This window comes from Stegodyphus dumicola, chromosome X2, assembly GCF_044657685.1.
Source record: "Stegodyphus dumicola isolate Sdum_Otavi_A_Nest chromosome X2, ASM4465768v1".
NCBI lineage: Eukaryota > Metazoa > Arthropoda > Arachnida > Araneae > Eresidae > Stegodyphus > Stegodyphus dumicola.
Genome location: NC_140781.1, coordinates 6,300,239 through 6,317,773, shown reverse-complemented (window position 1 = coordinate 6,317,773; position 17,535 = coordinate 6,300,239). Strand labels below are relative to the sequence as shown.

The 17,535-nt window shown below is 38.6% G+C and overlaps 1 protein-coding gene across 3 annotated transcripts in view; it reads right to left on the bottom strand.

The window, feature by feature from the left end:
* The window catches only part of LOC118205259 (regulator of G protein signaling 10-like), a 74,944-nt gene that overhangs the window by 10,226 nt on the left and 47,183 nt on the right, over nt 1-17,535 (bottom strand). The window lies entirely within an intron of this gene.

Below are 17,535 nucleotides of genomic sequence, written 5' to 3'. Positions count from 1 at the left end.
CAAGGGAAATAAAAAAAGACAAAGCTAACAAATTAAAATAACTATTAGCAAAATAACTGAACCCTACAATATGACTATGATATTATAAGGCATTTCTCCCGCCTTCTTAGCATGCCTTCGTGGTGTAATGGTCATCACGCTCGGCGCGTATTCGAGAGGTCCGTGGTTCGAGTACCTGCGAGGGCATTGCATATTTTTCATATCTTCTGTTTCGGAATAATCTTATGTCTCTACACTATAACTGAACTCGAAAACAAAAATATATTTATCTTACGTTATATTAAGTCCATGGTGATCTACAATCATGAATTTTAAAGCTAGAAAATATTATTGCAGCAATCAAAAACCTTTGGCTACATATCTAATTTTTTAGTCTAGTTTGGAAATAATGAAAAGAAAAAGTAAGCCAACTAAAGATTGTAGCACTTTATTTGGATGTAACTAATTAAATGTTTAGTTTACATGTTTCCTTCTTGCCTCGTTTCGTCACGTACTCGCTTCTTCCATGGGTTTACATAGATTTGATCGGCAAGCAGAGTAGTTTAATGTGACAGGAAGAATCGTAACCCGTAACCATAAGAATTGTAGTAGAGAGACACTTGGCTGTGTATTGACCGTCGTGCTTGTCTGGCATCGAGAAAACCGCCGATCGAGTGAAATACACTCCTTCAAAAGTTAAGGAACAGCTTGTTTATTGTGTCTAATTTGAGAATAAAGCAACGTAGAAACAAGAAATTTAGAGGACATGTTCACTAAACAGTTCTTTAATGAAGACACGGAATGTATTTAAAGTTCGACACACAAACATGAATTACAGCAAAAATTGCACTGTTGGGAGAGAAATCCAGTCTTGGAGAAACAGTGCATCACAATTTTTTGAGGGAAAAATATGGTGGTAATATTGCAAAAAGGAGTTCCAATAAGGGATGCGTCTACCCCTAGTTACAATACATTGGCGGCAGCAACGTTCCATGCTGTCAATTAAGTTGTGAGTCGGTGAATTGGGAAGCAACGACCAGACACGGAGCTCAAGCTTGTTCAAGCTCATCTAACGACTTTGAAGGACTTAAAGCAGCAACCTGTCTCCCAATGTAATCCCAAAGATGCTCTATCGGATTCAAGTCTGGGGATTGAGCTGACCATTCATTCCGCTCTATACTGTGACCCTCAAGATATTTTTCAGCAACTCAGCTCGGTGCGGTCGCGCATTGTTGTCCATCACAAGACATCTAGGACCAGTAGCAGCGGCATATGAGAGGAAATATATTAATCAAAGATCTCGTCCCGATATCTCACACCGGTCAAAATTCCTCCATGGAACCCATGCAGGTCAGTGTGACCACCGAGAGATATCCTAGCCCAAATCATTATTCCACCACCTCTGTAACTGTGTCTTTCACAATGTGGGATTGGTTATATCTGGTGCGCTGTTCCCTCCAGATCAGTTGAATACCTCAGTCACTATCCATTGTTAACCTGGATACGTCTATAAAGAGAACAGAAGCCCATTGTTGACTGGTACAAGAGACGTGTTCGCTTGCCGAACATAAAAGGGCACTTCTGTGTTCTCTGGTCGTGGGGACAAAAGCAACTGGGCGTCGTGCTTACAGACCAATATTGTGCAGACGTCTGCGCCCTGTAGTAGCTGAGATTCTTATTATTGTTGCCACTGAAGGATATGCCATGAGCTGAGGCACAATAATGTTTCTACTACTTCGGACCGAAAGAGCTACGGCCACCTGCAGGTGTTGTAACTCTTGCTGCCTGGAGTATGTCTTCTAGGCACAAAATCCTCGGATTCGAACTGATTCGATAGTCAGTGGACCACACTACGAGAGACATCATCAGCTTGTGACATTCCCCATTTCCATCCAACCGATCGCCCGCCACAGGGCACGCGACTTCTCACGGACATTAATAGACTCTCCAGGATTTTGTCAACGAAACTGCTTATAGCAATCGAAGACCAACACTCCTGAACAAAACTTACAGTTTTTACATTTTCTCTACAACTCTTATATAAATATTTATTTCTATAAAATAAATGTAGCAGCTACTGGTTTTGCATATATATTCTTAAACTTCGTTACTATCATGCTTTTAAACTATGAATTTAAATATTACTGACATTTTTGTAACGGTGAGATTTGAGAAACATGCTGTTCCTTAACTTTTGGAGGGCAGTGTATTTTGTCGGCCGTTTTAGTACAGGGTGGTAATTGAGCTTTTAATGATTTAGAGTAGGTTCTCCGACCTAAAGGTGTAGCTTTGAGTAGAAGTATGGTATTCAGTTGAATTGTAAGTTTCAATTAAACTTGCCGCACAGTCAAGGACACTTATTTTGTTTTGTAAGAATTTAATTTGGAACTCACTAGGTGCGAGGTACAATAAAACTTCAGTTTTACTTGCTTGTGTATTTTCGCTTTCACAGTTAAACTGCAGGTGATAACTCGCATCATAGCTTTGAGGTAACATTGGTGGGTGAGGTTATAAGGTCCCACCTTCTTGGCGAGCCTTCGTGGTGTAGTGGTCTGCAGGCTAAGCCGGTATTTCAGAGGTCCGTGGTTCGCTTCCCGGCGAAGGTTGCATAATTTCCATCTTGTCTGCTTCCAAAAAAATCCTAATGTCTCTACAAGGTTTTTGTTTAAATAGTTAGGTAGAAAGACTCCCCAAGTACTATAAGCTTATGACAAAAACACTGCGTTCGAGTGCTCCCTTTTAGGAAGTACCTAAGTGCCCCTTAATGAATCATGACGAACTTAGCTGTTAACAGGTTTACTGATTGAAGTTTGGGGAGGTGGGGAATCCTGATATTATGAAGCAAAAAAATAATGTTTAGCTGCAATAGTTTTTTGGTGTAAAACATTCTGATGAGAATTAGAAATCGTAGCTTCATGATTTATTGTTTTAACGAGATTTTCAACTACAATGTTATTCATTAACACATATATTGAAGCATTTTATTTCTGTAACAGGCGGCTATAAATAAAAAAGCTTTTATTTGTTTTTTATATGATTAGAGTTTGGGCTTGAACGAAATGAAAATTCCAGTGAAGAGGATGAGGAAAATTGAGCATACGAAAAAATAAATAAATACCTTAACCGCAGCAGTAAATTTACTTGACTTGCATAAGTGTTAGGAAATGAAGACTTCTCAGTAATTGTTATCTAGATACATGTCTGGAAACTAAACATTTCTTAGTAGAAAGTAATTAGCGCGTTTCAAACGTTTGCATAGCTTCTTTATCGGTCTTCTTTTTGTAGCAACATATTAATCAGAAGGGTCCTCCTTCACAATGGCGCCTCGTCATAAAGGTGCCAACACTTTTTTGTAAATTAACCCCTGATCTTCAATCTTCGCAAGAGTATAACGGCATAAAGATGTCCGTATCTTTAATCAGTTTTGAGCTTGAAAAGAGTATGCCCTACAACTGCGCGGATATTATACCTTATCCCGAGACATCACTATGCAATTAGAATTTTCAGTCACTCTCTTAATCCCAATGGAAAACTAAAACCTTACCTGTATAGAGATGCCCTGGTATAAAGTGCCATGCACTGGTAAAGATTGCCTTCTTCGGATTAAAAACTAATCTTCATAAGAGATCGGGTTTTGCCGAGGCATTCTTCTGAAGTTTTTGTCTTAGTCAACAGTCGCCGATTAGCATAAAAATGCCTGGTCCTTTATAAATTTCCTACATTCTGAAGTGGTTTCATTCGCAGTTCCTTTGAAAAGTGATTTCCCATTAGCAAGTTAAACTACTCTTTAAACATTTTCCACACTTCGTGAATAAAGCTTTCAACTGATGTTTCCACAAATCTTGAGTTTTCGAGTCTCTTTCTTGACGCCTTATCGGGGACCTTCGAGTTGATCGAAATCGGGTGAATTTGAGACCCTACCAAGGACTCGCATTCGATTAAATTCGATTAAAAACCTGTTGAAAGAGAGAGTATCTTTCTGTAGACAAAAATGAACCACTGCAACATGAAAAATATTGATATAAATTTCCCTAGTTTAGCTGTTTATTGACAGTTTCCCCATATGGAAAAAAAATTCTATAGTAGGAAAATAAGCAGCAACATGTTCGCACTAGTACAGTGCTTGGAAATCTAATTTCTGAATTTACACAATTTTGTATGAATCTTTCATGCGTCGGTGGATAGCTTTGTGTTTGATTATTTCCGCGTAGGACTTGGAAAGAAATTTATTAGACCTTTACGGTTAAGTTTCTGTTTAAGAAAAGGGATCCTGGACCCATGCTAAACGATTGCTCCATTAAAACGGTGTCAGCATACATCATCACTTATTCTTTTGCAAGATATAGATCATAAGATAACCATATGCTTTCACTTCAAATTTCTGCACCTTCCGTGAAAATATTACGTTGCTAACTCGTGAAAAGTTGACCCAAAATGGGGTTTCCCTTGGAAACAGTTAGCTAGCAATTGATGTTGCATACAGGCCTAAGAAAATCAGCTCTCTCGTAACCAGAAGCCTTCTGATATCTATAGAATGCATTAATTGTTTCATTTTTCATATCGCATCTCATACATTTTCAGTCATACTTATTAACTATACACGCAGTGTTCTATAGTTGTTATATCTTTCTTATTAGGTGAGCATTTCAATTTAAATCAATTCTTCATTTTATAATTCTGAATTCCCGTTGTTGCTCCGTAATAAAAGTTCAACGAATGTATTTCACTGAATTTGAGTATACATTTACTACGCATGTTTTCATTTTATGCATGCGAAGCAATTTTACATTTTTTTATTTCATTGCTTTTCGTTGGCAATAAGCGTGAAGTTCTAAGCGTATAGTTTCGTTTATGAATCGTAGTGTTTATAATTTGTAGTCGTGATTATTATCTACCCACATAAAGTTCTATAGATGTTATATTTTTATCACTTGTAAAGAATTTTTTCATTTGTATTCCGACATATTTCTTCATTTTATTAATCTAAGTTCCTGTTATTTCCGTATAACCGAACGTCATCAACGAATGCTCATTTATTAATCAACGAATGCACATTATATCAATATTTTTATGGACATAAAGTGAAATGCATAAAAGCGGTATAATAATCTGATGCTTTGATAGCTACGTCGAATAAATACGATCAGTTGAGCTGAACCAAAATTAGTGTTAAGACTTAATCAAACGAAGATATTTACACGAAAAAAAAAAAAAAAAACTACTGTAAGCAAGCAAAATTCTTTTTTCCTTCTGTGAAAAGAGATTAAGTTTATTCGCTCTATACTCATTCTCTTAATAGGTCTTCGACGAGTGTTTTAGTCTTAGAAAACTATATAGTATATCTTTCTCTAAATTTTATTGTAGAGTGAAATAATTCCATGCATTTGAAAAACGTTACAACGTCTACATATTTCATTGGGAGACAAAGGAGTTAATGCACTTTGATTTTAATTAATTACGCTATAGTGGAAAGAAAATAGTATTTTCTTATCACTTTTACAGAAAAAAAAAGAGAAACTCTGGATAATATGATGTATTCTTAGTATGAAAAGAAGGTTTAAAGCATAACTTTAGCCCGAGAGTTTATACTGGGGAACGTGATAATTCCTTAATAAGAAAACATAGAAGTGCCCCGAATTAGTAGGGAAGGGAAAGAAAGTTTTAAACAGTGTTGGTTTTTAACACTTTTTTAACCGATTCGCTGTCTAAATAATGATAGAATCAGCTACTAAGTGAAAAATAAATATCAACATTTAAATTACGACTACTTCCGCAAAATAAAAATCTTTTGGAAATCGAATTTGACTTGTGTCGAATGGAAGGAGAGTGACAGCGTGCGAGAGCGCGCTTTTACTCTGCATCAGATAAAAGAATGTTTGGAACAACAAAAGCATGAGAAGAAGAATCGAGATGGTAGAATGGGATATTTCACTTAGCCGCCATCAGTCGACGAAGAAAGATGTAATGAATGAAAATAGACATGCAATGTGAAAAAAAGGTTGGATCAGTAAGGTAGTAAGTACTTCAAATAATTAACAAAATGTTAGGTACGAATAACCGAAGGATATTTGTGTTTTTCTCTAGGAAAAGGTGAGAATCGCAAAGAACTGATACAGCTGTTTGGATGTAATAGTACACAAAGGAAATATTTCTTGCAAGGTTTTTGATATGATTTTATATAGTATCAATTTGAAGATCTCTGTGAATATATGAACTTGGGATGAACCAGGGTGCATTAATAATCTCACGAAGGGTTTTATTTTGAATAACGTGGCTCTTTTTTATGTGGGTTTTAGCGGCATGTTCCCATACCGGACTGTTACCGAAAAGTGAGTTTTTTGTCAAGTGTGACTCCGAGATACTTCACTTGATCCGTCCACTGAATATCGTAGTCAAAGAAGATGGGATTAGGGGAAAGGAAGTTTGTTGTTCTTTTCTGAAAATAATGGCTTCGGTTTTTGTCAGTGTTAACGGCAATTCTCCACAGCATCATCCAGTTTTCAAGAAGCTCCGAATAGTTTTGTAGAAAAATTTGTACAGTATTGATTGTTGAAGCTTGAGTTAGGATAGCTAGCGGTATCGTCGGCCGCGACGTTGCGAATCGGCTGAATACCACCAATGATTTTAAAGCTTTTTCGACCATCTCCGCTAATTGGGTGATCATTTAAGGGTATTAAAATATGGCCCAAAATATAGTATAGCAAAACATTCCAGGGCTTTCTACTTTGCGAAATACAGACATAAGTAACGGAAAGGGGCTCTTCTACATTATAACGAAGTGTGTATGAAACTTTTCTTGTTGTCAGCAACAAAAGGTTATTCGAATCTGGTAAAGCACACTCTACTTAAGGGGAGGAATGCCTTTGTGGAGGACTTTCTAAAGAAAACTTACAAGTATTAACGTTACACATAAGGAGAATCACGAAAATACAACATGAAGCGAGCTCTTTCATCTGTATTTGAACCCAAGTCGCACTGCCAGTATTCAGTAGCCTTGACTATTTGGCTCCCGTCGGGAACAGAAGCATAGCTGCAACTATAAGTATTAATCAGTAGCAGCCACTCGAAGACTCGTGAGTTAAAGCAGCTATGAGAATCTTGAACTAAGTTTCATATTACTGTCTTTATCAGTTAATGTGCAAGCAACATGAAATACACCACGTATATATACAAATTCGAAATCTTTGCGTTTAAATCTGTCACGACTGGAAGACAAAATTTAAAAAATGTACTTAGAGAGTTTAAAAATCATAAAATGTGACTAAATAAAAATAATGTCATGAAATTAAATTAGAGTTAAGATTTATTACACTGTGGTAAAACACATTAAGTCTATCTGCTTAAAGGTGGGCGGGGTTAAATTAGTGGAGAACAGTTTTAAAGAAAACTGTCTCGTATTCACGTTACACATTGGGTAAAGGACGCAAAATGCCCAAGCAGCACAGGGATTTGAACCCGAATCGAACTTCTGTTGTTTAACAGTCTTATATTCTCAGTCTTTGATTAATTCCAGCAGATAACCAGTTAAAAAAAATTAACCTGTAATTTTTAAATGGGTTTAAACTAATTTTTAAAAATATATTTTATACATTGTATTTATGCCAGCAAGCCACTTTCAGTTAAGAGGGGCTTGAGAAGAATTTGCAGAAAATAGTTTTTTAGCAGTTAATAATAACTTTTTTTTCAGTTTTTGAACCAAAAGAAAACTACCTTAAAACAACAAACACAAATGAAAAATGTTTAGTAGTTGAGTATTTCATGTGAGTTGAAAAGTATCTGTAAAAAATATCTCCCTTCAATAAAATAAAATTGTATGTATGTATTTAAGCCTTCTTTATTTATAAACTAAAAATGATAAATCCTTCCTTTTCAGACATAACCAACTATTCTTGAAATAAATGACATATCCCAAGTCCCTAGCATCAGATTCAAAGAAAGCGCACAATAAAAAATAAAATAAAAAAAAAAAAAAAAAAAAAAACTGAAGGAACCTTTGACAGGATATGCCGAAGAAAGTCCAATATAATTCTTTGTTCTGGCTTTGACGAAAGCGATTGTGCCCTGTGGTCACAGGGCATGTTAGTCAAGTGTCATTCAACCCTTTTCTGAAGTCATGACAGATACTTAAGAGATTTTTGAAGCAGCTTGCCCACTGCCAGTAACATGTCATAATTATAGGACTCTATGTTGTCTTCTGTTGAGAAACGATTAAGTAAAATTGCTGATTACATGTTTTATTTAAACCATAAAATTTTGAATGATTATGTAATCAGGAGCGGTTGCGGACTGGATTTCAGAAATTGCAAGTACACGTGGTCTTCATTATGTACTTGTGATTCGAATCATATGCGCCATGTTAAGGTATGAACACATAACCTTCATGGTCCATATTCTTGAAAATTAATGTCCGTGATTAATTTTTGGTGCAGAAGCTATGAAAATTATAAGGAATTCCGGAAGAGTTATTCGTTAGCAAAGGAATTTAAATACATTAAAAAAAGAGGTAAATGTAGGAATGTGCTGAGTGTATGGGGAAAAAAGAAGCTATACATTAAGAACTCTGATTTTTATCAAATTTAAAGGAATGAATTATGCTCTGTGTTGTAAAACAACTACTTATATTGCTTTGATAAAATCTGCAGATCATTTGTTAAAGTTTATTTTAGAAGACGAACACGCTTCTAATAGACGATATAATGAGAGATAATACGTTCGCTCATTATCTTGCTGACAAATCGAGTCCCTCAAACCTTAAAGATAGGCACAACCATGGGTCATAACACGTCAGAAATGTAACGGTGGCTATCCACACTACCGGTTATACGAACAAAAGGTAACCGAGATGTATACCAAATGCCACTTTATACTAATACGCTAGGTGCTAGGAATCTATGACGATGAAGAATGCAACGTTAGTTTTACTCCGTGCCTCCACAGACGGATGCGTCCATCATGATGCTGTACGCAAAACCAGGATTTGTCTGAAAGGACGACGTGGTGTCACTCTTGTGTCTAGTGTCATCGTTCATTACACCACTATAGGCGCGCCTATCTCTGCTATAGCCTCAAGGGAAACTGCAACAATGGTCACAGTCTTGACAGTTTATGGTACTGAAGACGTCGTCTCCCTGTCCGTGCGAATACTAGTCGTCCTGCACAACAGCCTGGTTCCTGAATCTAGATGCATGAAGTGGTTGTACGATCCGGTGAGGTTGAGAAGACATCATGTCTATACTCTCGAGCATTAATGGTCCAGGGCCGCTGAGCTCATTAACGGCCCAGGGCGTTAACGGCCCAGAGACGCTGTTTAGCGTTCGGTATGGCCTTTCGGAACCCGTCAATTCCACAGTCGCTCGACAGTCACGCGCAGAAATATCGCAGAGCGATAAAATGTAGTCTCAATAAACAACGATACTACCGCGGCCAAATTCGGACACGTGTTGGTAAGAACTACATGTGTTGGTGGTTCCGACACGTGTTGCTCTTTCTTGCACGAGGCATATCCCGAACTTTACTCAAACAAGCAATGTTCTAATGAGATTCTAAATGAGAAGCTCATATTGAATTTAACTCAACTTGTAATACCGCGAATGTAATTCAACGTGTAACAACAACGTGTAACATATAACTTGTAATACAACGTGTCCAACTAGATAAAATATAGTCCAAAGGACACATAACGCAGTACTAGACTGCGTCCGTGAAAATCCTGATGGGTGAGCATAGAAAGAAGAGAAATGAGAAACGAATTGTACCATCTTCTAATTTATACAAAATGTAGATTGCGCTACTCATACCTGCTTTTTACGCATGCGCTGGCATGCAAATCATTTGCATATCTTCATATCTTAGCATGTAGAATATTGGGGGTAATGTTACCCGCGTCCGTGATTATCCTTAAGCCACACGTGCCCCCTGGGGGGTGCTAAATGAGTATCTGTCACAAAGTCCTGTGGCATACCGGGGTTTAGTGGGATGAGGTTCGGTCTGATGATGAGTAATCTTATGAGGACCCAACGGACCGCTCTTCCCTGGGAAAACTGGCGATTGTGGGAAGGATTTGAAATTCAGAGGACCTTTGATCTGGAGAGGAGGGGTCTTGGAGGAAGCAGCCATATAGAGGATACAGGAGAAAAGCTGAGTTTTGCGTCTCAGGCCGCCAGATAGTACAGGAGGCCGGGGCAGCATAACCAGCATGTCCTAGCTGCTCTATCAGCTGGTGTATAATCTCGACTGCCTTGTAGTTCCAGGTGGTGCCTGGGTGGGGTCCTGCATGGCAAAGCGGGGGGCTCTTCCGAGGTCACTGCTGGCTGCTGAATCTGGAGCTAGCCCCTCCAAACTGGCTCTTAGAATATCGGAAGGAATTTTTCTCTCCCTTTATTCAATCAGATACCAAAATGGATGCTTGCAGTATAAAATTAGATAAAAACGCATCTTCTGAAATCCCCACTATAACCATTGTAGCTCCTTCTGAGGGAGTGAATGCGCCCTCGGGTGCGGACGCTCTTCTCTTCAAGACTACAGAAACCAGAACCGCTGGTGAAAGGGTGAATGTGCCTTCGGACACGGACGCCTTGAACCCAGTGGGGATGGATACTGACTCCTCTGTCAGAAGTACTGTGCCAGATGCGCAAGCGGATGACCAGTCACCAATGACGGAGGTTGTAAATAAAAGAAGAGAAAAAAGGCAACGCCAGAAAGAGCGGAAACGACTGGAGAGGGCCATGGAAGGGATCTCGATCTCTGGGGAGAAGGGAGCGAAGGAGAAAAACAGATAAAGCTGGGACCTCTCGAGCGACCTCCAAACCGGTGAGGAAGAGCCATCCAAGCAATGAAGAGTCTCGTAAGGGAGAACGTATTGCTGATGACACCCCGGAAATGGACCTCAAGAAACGACGGCTTTATAGTCAAGCTGCAAGAAAGGCAATCACTCTGCGAATCGTCTGCAAGGATGACTCCAGAGACATAACATCGGTGGATTCAGATTTCATCACCTCTATAATTGATGACCGAATTATTGATGGCTCTATCACCACCTGCAGGGTCCACAAGACAGTCCTGCAACCGAATGGCCTCAACATTGCATGTGAGGACCAGGAGACTGTGGACGTCCTAAAGACTTTAATTAATGATCTACCTGGCCCTGAAGAAAACCATCCCGGTTATCATGCCATGGCTCCCGGGGACAGACTCCCATAAAGAGGTTTTTCGCTTGGTTTCCTGGTAACAGGTCACTAAAAGATAACATCAAGCTCCTTGATGCCTGTAACAAGGGCCTGGATGTTAAGAAGATCGCCATCAAGGCAGTTATCCCTGCAGACGGAGGTAATACTCTGGTGCTGGGAGTGGAACCTGAGCTTATGGATTATCTCTAGGCCCAGAATTTTAAACTTTTTTGTGGTACCCGTGGCTGTGTACAGCTGAAGGAACCAAGGCAACAGGAGAAATCAACTCCTCCGCCCAAGGATCCTCCGAAGAAACAGTTGACGGAAGAAAAGGAGACCGAAAAGGAGTCGGAACCAGAGCTTTCTTTGGAGGCTCTAGGGAAGACATCTGAATAGTTTTTCCCTGTCACTACTTCCTTTGAAGTAGTGGGGCTAAGGATGCGGCTTTTAACTAAGTCTCTCCTAAAATCCTTCAGGCTAAGTTCTTTTCTCTCATTTAACCTGTTTTAATGGTTAAGGTTAGTCAGTTAAACCTGCAACATAGCAGAGAAGCTTCATACAATTTAGCTGCTCAATTAGGTAAGCAAGGCACTTTTGTTGCTTTAATTCAAGAACCTTGGGTGTACAAGGGTAAAATCCTTGGTAGGCCCATGAACGCACACTTCTTTGCGACAGAGGGACCTAATAAAAGACCTAGAACTAGCATTTACATTTCTAAAAATATAAAGGCTATGAAATTATCCCAATTTACATCAGAGGATTTAACTGCTATTTTAATTAAGGACATAAACAGTTCACTGAGAGGAAACATTTGTTTTTGCTCGGTTTACATGGCTTATGACCTTAACATTCCGCAAGAATTTATAGATCTTGTGAGTTTCTGTGAAATAAACAATATTCCTATGGTTATTGGTGGTGATGTTAACGCTCACCACCTATCATGGGGCAGTTCTGATACTAATCCTAGAGGAGAAAAACTCATGGAACTTATAATGAATACCAACCTAGCTTGGATACACAGGGAAAATCGCCCCACCTTTGTCAACAGAAGAAGAGAAGAAGTCATTGACCTCACATTAACTTCTTCTGATATTTATAACCTTATTGAGAATTGGCATGTAAGTGACAATCCGTCACTTTCAGACCATCGCATTATACAATTTTGTATTACAGATGAAATTCCAGCTGAATATTTCAGAAACATTAAAAACACAAATTGGGACCTTTATAAAGACTCCCTGGAGTCTAATGTCATTAACCTTCAGGTTTTAGACAATAATTGTACAGTCGAGGAGCTTGATACTCAAACAAATAATCTGACAAATATCATTATTGAATCTTATCATGCATCATGCCCTCTCAAACGAAGGAAGTACTCTCCTAGCAAAAGAGTTTGGTGGACCAAGGAGCTTGAAAGCCTCCGTCTAGAGGTTCGGAGAGCTCACAGGAAAGCAGTCAGAAATAAATCTGAAGTTAACTGGTCTAACTTCAAAATTCTACAAAGGAAATTTAAAAGTGAAATCAGGAAAACTAAATACAACTCATGGAGATCGTTCTGCACAGATATTCTGTCCTACCATGAGACTGCCAGAGTATATAAGATTCTTAAAAGATCTCAGGAGTCTCAACTCTCATCGGTTATGCGACCTGATGGCAGTTATACTATAAACCCTTTGAATACACTTTCGACCATGTTGAATTTTCATCTGGGGGACAGAAGTGTCACCTCTGACCCCCAGGAAAATCCATTGGAACTACTTCATAATCCATTAGATTTGGATTTTGCTAAGACAATAGTGAACTTTCAAAAGGCTAAAGCGGCCCTTGATGTATTTCTTCCCTTTAAATCTCCAGGGAACGATGGCATTTACCCAATTCTGCTTCAGAAAGGCTGACATATTTTTGGCCACATTCTTGTGGACATATTCGAATTCAGTTTGGTTTTAGGATATGTTCCTAAGGTTTGGAGAACTTCACGAGGTGTGTTTCTTCCTAAACCAGGAAAAGATACATATGAGAAACCAAACTCATTTAGAATGATTACGCTAACATCCTTCCAGCTTAAGCTGTTGGAGCGATTGATTTTCTGGCACCTCCAGTCAGATAATAATCTGAACCATATTTTTGGCTTAGACCAACACGGTTTTAGGCCTGGCTTCTCCACTGAGTCGGCCTTACACCAACTCGTGTGGAGAATAGAAAAAACAATTATAGACGGACACTTTGCCATTGGGATTCTACTGGATATTGTAGGAGCCTTTGATAACATCGGTTTCGAGAAAATACATAATGCCCTTACTGGAAGTCATATTCACCCTATGATAACTAGATGGATCATCTTTATGATTAAAAACAGGAATATCTGTGTTAGTCTCACTGACTATGAAGTAAAGAGATATATTACTAAAGGGTGTCCACAGGGTGGTATTCTTTCTCCGTTCCTGTGGAACCTGGTATTCGACTCACTCTTAGTACTTCTACGGGAGGAACCTGGCATGTCACAGGCTTATGCAGATGACCTTATTGTGTTATTACAGGGTTTCGATATCGGAACCCCGCACAATCAAGCTCAGCAGATCTTGAATAAAGTTTCACACTGGGGTGAAACAAATGGCCTATCTTTCTCTGCTGAAAAATCTGAGGTCATAGTTTTCACGTGGAGAAGGAAATGGAAACTGGCAGATTTATATCTGGGTAACCAGATTATCAGACGTAAGGAATGCGTTAAATACCTAGGATGTTACCTGGACAGTAAACTTACATGGTTCACCCATATAAAAGAAAAGGCACAAACAGCCACAAATGTTCTAGTACTTTGTAGGCGAATCGTTGGTAAACAATGGGGCCTTAACCCAAAATCTACTCTATGGATTTATACTGCCATAGTCCGGCCAATGCTTTCTTACGGATGCGTGGTCTGGATCAATGTTATTAACAAAAGCACATATTTAAACATTTTACAAAAGGTGCAAAGACTTGCTTGCCTAAGCATTAGTGGGGCTTTAAATAGTACCCCTACTGCTGAATTAGAATTTTTATTGCAAATTCCACCCTTGAAATTATTCTTAAGCGGAGAAGCAATTAAAGCCATGTACAGATTGAATAAAAATGGCACATGGTGCCAAAGCACAGGTTTTGGTCATAAAAGCCACCTGAAAAGCCACATTGACATATGTCTGGACTTGGGCAATGAGATCCCTATAATCTATATGCCCAAAGATGCAATTACTTAAACAATAGTTCCAGATAAACTATTCTCAACTCATATACCAAAAAGGAATGAGATAGAATCTCTAATTGACCTAATTCCAACAGGATCAATTGAATGTTACACAGATGGATCAAAATCCAACTTCACTGGAGCTGGAGCTATTATAAGAACCAAGGGATCTGAAGAAGATTTCATTAGATTTCATCTATACCTTGGTAAATTAACAACTGTTTTCCAAGCCGAGGTTCTGGCGATCAATATGGTCGCCAGGGAGCTCTTAGCTAAAAATACAGTTGATAAGTATATATATATTCTCTCTGACAGCCAATCAGCCATCCTTGCCCTGGCTAATCGTGTCAAGTTACAAAACTGTGTTTTGAACTGTACTCAAGATCTCAATTCTCTGGCTCAGGCCCATAATACCATTAGTTTAGTCTGGGTCCCAGGTCATTGTGATTTTGCTGGAAATGAACTAGCTGATAAAGTAGCTAAAGATGCTTCGCAACTACCCATGTCTGGCCCAGAACCATTTTACCCAGCTTCATATCAAACTGTTAAAAAAGAAGTAAGAAGCTGGATAAAGAATAAACATGATGATATATGGTCTAAACTACCAGACTGTGCTCATTCTAAATTAGTGCTCAGTACACTTAACTTATCAAGTAAACTCATACACCTCAGTAGAACTAACTTACGCCAACGCCAGGTAATTCAAATTGTTACCGGACATGCTTATCTGGCTAAGCATCTCCACAAATGTGGTCTTGTCGAATCTCCTCTCTGCCCAGCTTGTGGAGAAGAAGAGGAAACACCTTTTCACTTTCTGGGACGATATCCGGTGTTTTCTGTCCCTAGAAACAAATTCCTTGGGTTTCCCTATATTACCTTTGACCAAGCCCTTATATACAAAGGGCTCTCTGGCATAATAGGGTTTCTGATGTATACTAAACACCTACAGGTAAGGTGAATTTGAAACCACAAAAAACAAGCATTGAGACGCCCTGTGAGTTTTTTTTTTTTTTTTGAAAAGGAACTATGCAGGGATTTCCCTCTCATAGCTGTGTTTTGGAATATAATTTGAAAATAGATATCAAATCTTTATACACTACCTGGCCATTTGGCTTGAGAAAGCACCTTTGCCCTCCTTATTTCATTTTTTTTTGACTCGCCATCGCACTCTTGTTTGGTCAAGAATTTGCGTTTGGTGGTTTGGGAGGGATTGAATCGGCTCTTCATCCAATAGGGAAGTTTTCACGATCCAACCGACACCCTGAACTTAGAGATGGGATCTCTTGCTGATACTATAGATTTGGTGTCAGTTTGGGATCTTATCTATTTATTACTTACCTTTCATGGGAGTTACCATTTAAATCCCTTGATTTAAATGATCAAATGGCGGAAGAGTAATGGGCAATATTGCCTAAACTCTTTTTCCTTCTTTTCATAAGAAGGAAACGCCATTAAATGTTATGTTATGTTATGTAGAATATTTCATGCAAATGTGACGTCTGTTGCATGCCGCCTTCCTGATGTAGTAATTTTAATGGTTAGCAATGAAATAATGCCACTAGTTCCGAAACTGAGTTTCTGAAAACTAAATAAGAAAACCGGCCAAAGGAGCTATGCAAATAATGATCAGAATGCAGAAATCATTGAAAATAATGCTGAATTTTTTGAAGAAAGAATGGGAGCTCATAATGAAAGAAGTGGCAAATCACGGTATGAGGAAGCACGGTTTGAAAAATAAAATAATAACCACAGTGACTGAGTGTGTATAAATTAAACAACAATGATCCAGTGAACATACGCGGTACAGATTTATGCTCCGGTGTTATCAAACAAACGTTCCTAAATATGCGTGAGCACAATTTTCCTGAAACTGCTAAAGCTAGGAGTAAACTTCCTCTTTGGATTTTTTTTTACAATTATCCCAGATGTATAACTATATAAAACTGCATCGCAGTTAATTAGGTTATTGGACTATGACAAAGCACTCGAAAGCTACTTGGCCTAAGAAGAGGGACATCATTGTTGAGGACATTTCACAGGCAACTAGTTCCTATTAACGTTGAACATGCAACCATCAAAAATAACTATGCAGACAACCCTTTCACCTAGCATTGAACTCGGGTCGATTTCCCAATATTCAGGAATCTTAACCGACTTTATTTATTATTAATTTGTTATAACATTATTTTCTTCTGTATTCCTTCTTCCTATTTCATAAAGAGGGACTTTTTCTAGGGGATTTCTAGAAAGCAACTTTCTATTTTCTAGAAAGCTTGTAGATCTTGATGCTTATAATTGTGGGCCAATCCACTGTTTTTCATTAAGGTGCCTGCAACTTTATAACAATTCAGCATTTTCCATAGGTGTGAAGGCACCGCTATGCGAAGACCTTGTTTTTCAGTTAGACCCAGAAGATTTATTTCATCCTATGCTCAATTTTTTTACCAGTAACTGAAATGAAATTGGACTTGCATAAGAGTGTGCGCACCTTTATGAAAAACGCCGAATTGGCTTAAAGGTACTGACGATCAGTTTCAAGTGATAAAATGATCTTTAGACTGTGCATGCGTCCTTATGCCGCGACACCGTTATGAAGATTCCTGTCTTTTCGAACAGCGGTCAACTTGCATAAAAATGCCGCACCTTTGTGTTGGTGCGCCGCTATGAAGGTTGTCTCGATCTTTAATACCAGCCCTTCCTGCACGGAGCATTTTCATCCATCGTGCGACTACACGATACTAGACAATACTTTTACTCCGCACTTCAGACAACTTCCCAGTGCAAATGAGAGAAACTACCGCCGCTTACTGAGGAACTTCACTTGACTGTTTGTTATCAGTTGAAGAAGACATTAGTGCCATTGTAGACATTTCTCCGGATATGGCAATGTTGGTACTATTTTTTTATCAAACCTTTGTTTATATGTAGTTACATAATAATAATTAAATATTTTAAAGTTTTAGTTTAGTAGTTTTTCCGCATCAAAAATTGCTTTCTAATGCACACTTCAAGAACTGTGATTATCGAGTATTTGAATATTCAAAGCAATAGATGTTTACAAGATGTAAATTGGCAGTTACGGAGTAAAAACCTAACGCCCATTTTTGGGCCGAAGCGCTCGTGCGCAGAACAATGATGGAGAATAAGAAACTAATAGCAAAAACGAAGCTC